The sequence below is a fragment of the Lissotriton helveticus genome, chromosome 8 (genome assembly GCF_964261635.1).
Source record: "Lissotriton helveticus chromosome 8, aLisHel1.1, whole genome shotgun sequence".
Lineage (NCBI taxonomy): Eukaryota > Metazoa > Chordata > Amphibia > Caudata > Salamandridae > Lissotriton > Lissotriton helveticus.
The window spans coordinates 191,188,506-191,196,271 of record NC_136069.1 but is presented as its reverse complement, the minus strand read 5'-3'; the positions used below and the strand labels follow the sequence as shown (position 1 = coordinate 191,196,271).

Genomic DNA, 7,766 nt, shown 5'->3' with positions numbered 1-7,766 from the left:
GAGAAACACACGCACGGGCAGAAACAATGAAACGGCCAAGAAAATAAGGCACAACCACAAAATATACCAATAAATCAAATCACGAGCGAAGACCCGCTCCGTACCACCACATCACAGGCGCGCGCGCGCGCCGTCAACAATCACCGCCCCAACACACATTACCCCCAAGAATAAAGAAGTAATATAGAAGGGCACTTAACTCGCTGCTGCAGCAGCAAAGAAAGAGGAGGTCGTATTATGTGCATGGACACTTATACAAGAGACTTGATACTGATTGGTGCAGACTGTTGGAGGGGGTTGTCCTTCCGGGGTCATGCCAGTTTAAAGTTTTTTATTGGCTGCTGTTTATGTCAGTAAAGTAAAGAGAAGCATAATCTTAGCCTCCGTGGACTGACATAGAATTTGTTTTTACGTTACATTGTATTTGTGCGACGCTTGGGTCTTTCTAATTGGTATGTGGAAAGAGCTGTGATAACTGTATCAAACTGTGGTTACTAGAGTTGGCGAGACAATCATCGTGTTGCTTACAGACTTGCTGAGACCAAGAAACACCGCAAGCCGCTTTATACCTCACCGAGCTGGAAGTAAGCCACAGAGCGCCGCTGTCACGTCCAAGGCCATGCCGGCAGGGGCGCTGTGGGAGCGGCGCTCTCTCCTCTCTGCCCGCTCCCGACTCTATGGTGAGGGAAGAGTGACTCGGACAGCGCGCGCGGGAAAACTGTGAGCAGTCAAACTCTGCACTCAGCGCCCCAGCCTCCACCGCCCAGCAGGAGACCTACCTTCTCCGGCAGGTAAGTGGTGAACCCATCGCTGTCGCTCCAGATAGGCATCCAGCGCCCCCGTGGGGAATCTCGGGTACCGGCTGCACGGGGCTGATGAAGCAAATAATTTAAGTGATGATCCATCTGACCCCCGACCACTGCAGGGTCAGCCGGCCACAGCAGTGTTTCCGGCGTACAACAGGGAGTTGATGACCCACCACCAAGATTCTGTGATGTGATACACTCTACTGCTAGCTGAGGGAAACATCGCTATAAAAGTTGAACCCCCGGTTTGAAATCTAATTCTTGTAAAAGATCCCTGAAGTTTCCCAATTCTGAAAACATTTTCTCCCCAACTAAGTTGTTTCCTTATGGAGGATGCCACCGGCTCTAAGACTGCATGATCCTCAATGCTATAATCGCCTGTACTGGAAACCCCCGGAAGGGCGCAGGATACCAAACTCCGTTCACTGGTACTTCATCGTGACTGCCCCATTCAGCAAAAATCCCCTCATGAACTTGTGTAGCCCACAGCCCCCCTAGCATGCCTGCGTACACATCATGAAGGCCACCGATTCTTGTCGTTTTGTCCACCCGCCTGTCACTTTTCTTGTCTGGCATAGTATAAGTATAGGAATGATGGTTGTGCAACTGGGACGTCGTTGACTAATGTTTAGCAGATTTATGCCAGTGTGATCACTAGAGTTCTCCGTTGCATGATCACAATTGGATAGCAACCTGTCACTTCATAACTGCGATCCTGTAAGCAAGTAGTCGGAAATAGGATGGATCTCCCGAGGAAAATAAAAATACACTTTCGGTTTTGTTCTACGGTTACTACAAAGAAAAAAAGATGCGTCTTCTGTTAGCTGTATTTATGTACAAGGAAATTTGTTGTCTGCAAGCCTACGTTTCTTTCCTCGGCTTCACACTGTTGTCATTATAGTGAGATCCCACAGGTTTTAAAATAAGCTTTGGGTAAGCTAGTAGCTTGGGGTTTAATGGGACAACACAGGCATGTAGAACATACGTTTTTATTCCCCAGCAGTTCAAAGATGGAGCTATTGACTGTGACTATACTTGATAGAGGTGATGTTATTGCTATTATTATTAGCACTGCTATTGGTGGTGGTTGTGGTGTTATCTTTGTGGTCATTGTCTGGTTTTGATAGTTGTGTTAGTATGGTATTGAACTCTTGGGGGGGGGAGGTGTCAAGCTCGCACTGGATTTATCTCAAAAGCATTTTTTAATAGCCTGCTGTATTAAAAAACGAAAAATGGCCATATATATGTGTGTGTATTAGAAATATATGTGTGTATTAGATGCATATATGTGTGTGTGTATTAGATAAAGATTTGAGTATGACTAAGTGATGATTGAGTACTTTTAGATGCAAAGTAGTCCCCTTGCACTGCAGGGGGGAAAACTGAACAGTAGACATTGTCAGATAAGTAATCATCTAAGCTGACTTTAGATGCGATTGGCACTGCCTCAAGTTAATGGCTTAAAGAGCCAAGTGTTATTACATAGTGGACTTTTGGTCAGCCCCATTCAACAACTATCTGTATATTGTAATCGGTAGGTACTGCCGGCAGCTGTATTTTCAGCTCCGACCTAAAGAGGGATATAAAGTAGCCTAGATATAGCAAGGCACACTCAAGGGATGTAACGGATTCTCTGTGAATAGCAGGGTACTGAAAAGAAAGGGTACATATATATTGTTTATTTTGTGTCAGTTGGTATTTTGGCCCACAGATAAATTGTTTCACGAGACCATAGCATTATACATACATTCCAAATCTGCTCTTTGTGGAACAATATGTAACAGATCAAGCACTGTTATATACGTACATAGGGGTATACCAGTAATTGATGGAGTATTAGAACCTTTTCTATATCTTGATACAATTTGTAGGATTGCCCAGACCACAAGATTGAGATTGTAAAGAGTCTTGAGTGGCTCGGACTCCTAAAATGAATAAGGACTATGTCTTGAGTGATACTGCATGTGCAAATGTTAAGTTCTGAGTATTTGTCATGGCAAATTAAGTGGTGACTCCAGTTGCTGTTGTGTTAAGGCCCCACCAAAAGCAACATTCACCAAATTTCTTTAGAAATGACTTAATTGGTGTTTTACAGCCATGTTGATTGTAAAACAATCTGCTTGGAAAAAATCTGTAATTCTTTAGTTTCCTACATGACAATATCATATGCATAACCAAAAATTCAGCCTTAACTAAAACTGGCGTTAAACAGACATTATAGACCTCTAATACTGCTTGCCTGACTAACGTTCATATCAATATTCAAATATCGGTACCACTAGCTGAATAGTCCCGGGTTAATTCCTTGTAGGTTCTGTAACTATCGGAGAGAAACCATGCTACATCATCTATGCTGGTGCCCATAATTCCTAACCCCACACCACACTCTATTTTGATGTTTTTACATCACGGCTTCTCATCCTGCCAAGAGGTCTTAAGTTATTGTGTTCAAACCAGCAGACGAATGGACGTGGTTCGTAGACATTGTACACAACGCAATGAAGCACTTAGAAACTAGGGTGACATAATGTCGATCACCCATCCCTTCAAATTCAATACTTAAATGACCGTTGTATCTAGTTTTAACTTGTCATGTTTTTAAATGATTTACTTTTATGCAAACTTTATGCTAACACATTTACTTTGTAACTAATTTAGGATATTATGTTTTATTGTGCTGTACACTGTACCAGTTTTTATTAATTGAAATAATACAGAAACTAGCTTCCCAGTTGCTATTATGTGTTGAGGCCTTACCAACAGAAGAATTCACCACATTTCTACAGAAATTACTTAATTGGTGTTTTACAGCAATCATTGATGTAAAACAATCAATTTCTGATACATGTGTAAAGTTAGCCAAACAGGGACAAGTCCGCAGTAAAATCCAACCATTTTCTTTTTTCTATCAAAACTAAAGTGATGTATCAGCAAGTACTTTATAGACGAGCTATTATTAATCAGCATATTGATATTAATCAGAATAATGCTTTTTCCATTTTTTTCCATTCAAACATTTGGGTTATTCATTTTTGGGACTGTACTGACTTGACACAATCTGGTTATGTCAGAACATGGTTTTAAGGCTATAGAACAAACTGCTACCCGTTTCATAGAGAAGTCTGTGGTGAGGTGAACCACTACCAAACAAAATTACAATGAAAAACACACCATTCTAAAAAACAATTTAGAAAAATGAATAACATTTATTAAGCAGAAACCACAGTTGAACCAAAGATGGATTTGTAAAGTTTTAAGGCAAAAGGGCCAAACACTGTTTCCAGTAGACAAACCCCTATGAATGATTTCAGGCTGATCACCCTGGAGTGAAAGTTGAGTAAGGTTAGTGGGTCACACCGGTCAAAGTTTTACGATAGGGCTTCACTTTTCTGGATTGCAGATTACTTGAGCAGGGCAAGGAGGTTGATGTTGGTGACAGTCCTTCAAAGACCGATCTACTCCATTCAATTACTCACTTTATTAGATCTAAATAAAACATAGATCATAAAAGTACAGTGGAATATGTCATCTATTTCCAAGAAGTGTCAGTGCACAATACAAAGGTAATGACATGGATGCAAGGGGCATGGATATAGATCAGAAAAGTACAATATTAGTCATCTGTTTAAAAAAGTGTCCGTGTATAGTGCTAAATTAATAGTTTGTGCAAAACCCCCACTCATGGGTCCGCTAAGCGCTCCTATTACTGTAATGTAGTTTTACAATAAAACTATAATTCTTTAATTATTTCAGCCAAATATTTCTTGAATAAAATAACAGCACTATTAATGAGACATTAATAAGAATTGTCACTGTATTCTGTTGTAAAAAAATAAAATATAAATATTCCAAAGCTTCGCCTTTTGACGGGTACAAGAAAGGACTGTCCAGGCCACAAGTTTCAGGGAAGCGTATTTATTTCAAGTTCGCTCCACTCGACGCGTTTCGAAGTGCTAGCCTTCTTTTTCACGAGTGTGTTGTGAAGGTATTCTTAAATACAAGTCACATGGTATTGAGGCATACACATAGACATGGAGAACAGCCTCTCTGAAGTTAAACATTGTGGAGCTGCATTGCACAGTTACATTGTTTTGGCAACCAGAAAAATAAATAAATGCTGCAGAACACAGTACGATGCATGGAATAAAATAAAAGTCAAAACGCACGCGGTTGCGAAAATTTCAACTTTCAGTGTGATCGCGCATAATAAATCATGACAGTCAATAAAGAATGACGTATTCAAATTTCATCTGTTAGACTACCAGTTTTGTTAAACCACATTTAGCCAACAGAACGACCTGTGGTGGTCGCGCATAATAAATCATGACACTCAATAAAGCATGACCTATTCAAATTTCGTCTGAAGGAGTGTTACAGTTTTGTAAAACCACTTTTAGCCAACGGAAGTACTAATTATCATTTGCAGCCCCAGTGGGCATCACAAAAATCTCGAGAATGACTCAGACCTAATCACCTCATTTTGTTAAGGTTGGGTATCAAAAATAGCAGATTCCCCAGAGCTAAACATCAAAGTCATTAACTGAGATCACTTTCCTCGGTCCAGCCCCAGTGGGCAATCAATAAAAGTTAATGTCAGCACAGTTGACTGAAAACATCCTGCTAAGTCCAGCCCCAGTGGGCGCAAAATCAAAATTGATAATATTCAAGTCGTACCACTATTGTCCAGCGATATATTTCCGATACTTCCTTTCTTCTTGCTTAGTGGAAGAAATAACGGATCTGACTCCACTTATTTAGTGCAGCGTTGTTTATTTTGTGCTTTTTTTCGGCCGCAAGCTGCATGTTTCTTTAATAAAGGTTTTGAAAACCGACCTGCGAGTGTTGAGCGGCCTCAATTCCGAGTGAATAGTTTGAATGTTAACACGGCGGCTCCGGCCGTGGAGGGATCGCACTGCCTAGAGGGTAAAAGGACCGCAGAGGAGAGAGCGAGCTCCTTTGCAATGGCACGGCAGGCAACAGAATTGAACATGTCGTTTGCAACCCTGGAGCAAACTGGAGGGCGAAAATTGATCCTGAATCAGCACACATGAATCGGACCCATTGGAGGGTAGCAAATATGCAAAAGGACTACATCTCCCAGCGAACACTGCAATTGACATTGAGGCACAGCTGGGGCCAATTACAATTAGAATAAAGCACGGGGAGATGTAACCGCAATGATTTGGACTCATGTGATGCGGCCTCTGATGAGAAGCGACAAGGCTTCGAAACGCGTAAGGCCAAAGGACAACAACACAGGACTTGCAAGCTGCATGTTTCTTTAATAAAGGTTTTGAAAACCGACCTGCGAGTGGTGAGCGGCCTCAATTCCGAGTGAATAGTTTGAATATATATATATATATATATATATATATATATATATATATATATATATATATATATATATATATATATACACACACATTAAAAAGACAAAAAAAAGTTGTTGCAAATGTAAAATTGACATCGTCATAGCAAACATGGATTCTATTAGTACTTTCTACGGTTGAGATCTAGTCAGTCAATAAAATCTTGGTTCGGCTGATAAAATCAATTTAAAAGTATACAAAACAAGAACTTCATTTGACTAATTCATAGTCAGTGTAAATTTCGCCAAAAATAAAAAGGGGCGATCAATCAGGTCTTGTTCATCTGGACGCCGAGGCTGCTCATAAAAAGTACAAAACTATAAAAGTAATATGATCAGTTGGAAGCATCTGGAGATGCAACAAAGCTGGCCTGACTTGATTAAAATTCAAAGATTTCAGGCAAGGAATTAAAAATTGCTTCCTTTGCCAACTATAATAAGAACAAAACATTGTCAAGTGCAACAAATCCTCTGGAGACATGTTGCAGCAGCAGGATATCCTTCCCTCAGGCCGTACCCACCCAGAAGGGGAAGCCAAAAGGGGAGGCAATTGATTGAACCTAAATCTGGTCAGCAGAAACCTGTCATGCTGTTAGTAAACATATGACCTCAAACTGATTTTTTTCAGAAGCTCTAGGTGCTCTCTCCCCAGATGTGTTCCAAGAACCTCTTTTTAACAACCCCCCCACATCCTGCTCCGAAAGAGAGGTGGGGTCATCAAAAATATCTGGTCTAGCTACATGGATGAAAGCAGCTTTAAGATGGGCTAACCAGGATATCCTATGTGCCAGATAAAGGGCCAGGCAGTCTGCTAAAAGCAATCTGTTTAAAGACCATTCCGCCATGCCCCAAATCTTCACCCAACACAGGAATGGATTCCAGGACAAAAAAATCCAACACTTAGTCCAGCCCAAGCTCTGCCTGAACAGACAATGCTGGAGTAGAGTGTGGGACTTGAACCATTTTGCTAAGAGAACTATTTTGCGAGGAGAACTATTTTCGACCGCTTGTATTCGACCCAGCTTAGCGTACCCCCTGACCTCATTACCATATCGTAACTGGGAAATACACCCGGCCTGGTACATTTCTAACAGATCCCTTGGCACTCTACAGGCAACCCTCTGTGCAAAGCTTAAAACTGCCCACATAATTTTTAAAAACTCAGCTCTCTTCGTCTCCACCAAAGGTTTCCAACAGTTATCTGCATCAACAAAACCCCCCAAAAAGGGGAACGCCTTCACTTTGCCATGGGTAGAATTAGCCACCTTGAAGATCTTGTTCCTAGTTGATTTAGGGCCTACTACCATCATGTATTATTTTAAAAATGTTCAGCCAAATCGAGATTCCCATGATACGCAACTTTCCTGAAGTAAGTCCAACCCCTGACCGGTCCATGACATAAGAACTGCATTGTCTGGGTATAACACCACCGGAAGAAATCTGTCACCAGCCTTTGGGCAATCCGCCACAGCTTATAACAGCACAGACTCGAGGCTCATTTACATACAGAGTAAATAAAAAGGGAGCCAGAATACACCCTTGAAGCACACCCAAGCAGGTCCGGAATGAGCGAGTACATGCGGCGTCCAGAG

At 41.3% G+C, this 7,766-nt stretch overlaps 1 protein-coding gene across 2 annotated transcripts in view; it reads left to right on the top strand.

Moving 5' to 3' along the window:
• Window positions 1–661: 661 nt before the first annotated feature.
• The window catches only part of CHAF1B (chromatin assembly factor 1 subunit B), a 322,331-nt gene continuing 315,226 nt past the window's right edge, over window positions 662–7,766 (top strand). The window contains exon 1 of one of the 2 annotated variants that reach the window (XM_078656876.1): window positions 662–791. The gene's annotated coding sequence lies outside the window, so the exon portion shown is untranslated. The remainder of the gene's footprint in view (window positions 792–7,766) is intronic. The other variant, XM_078656877.1, reaches the window with a different exon arrangement.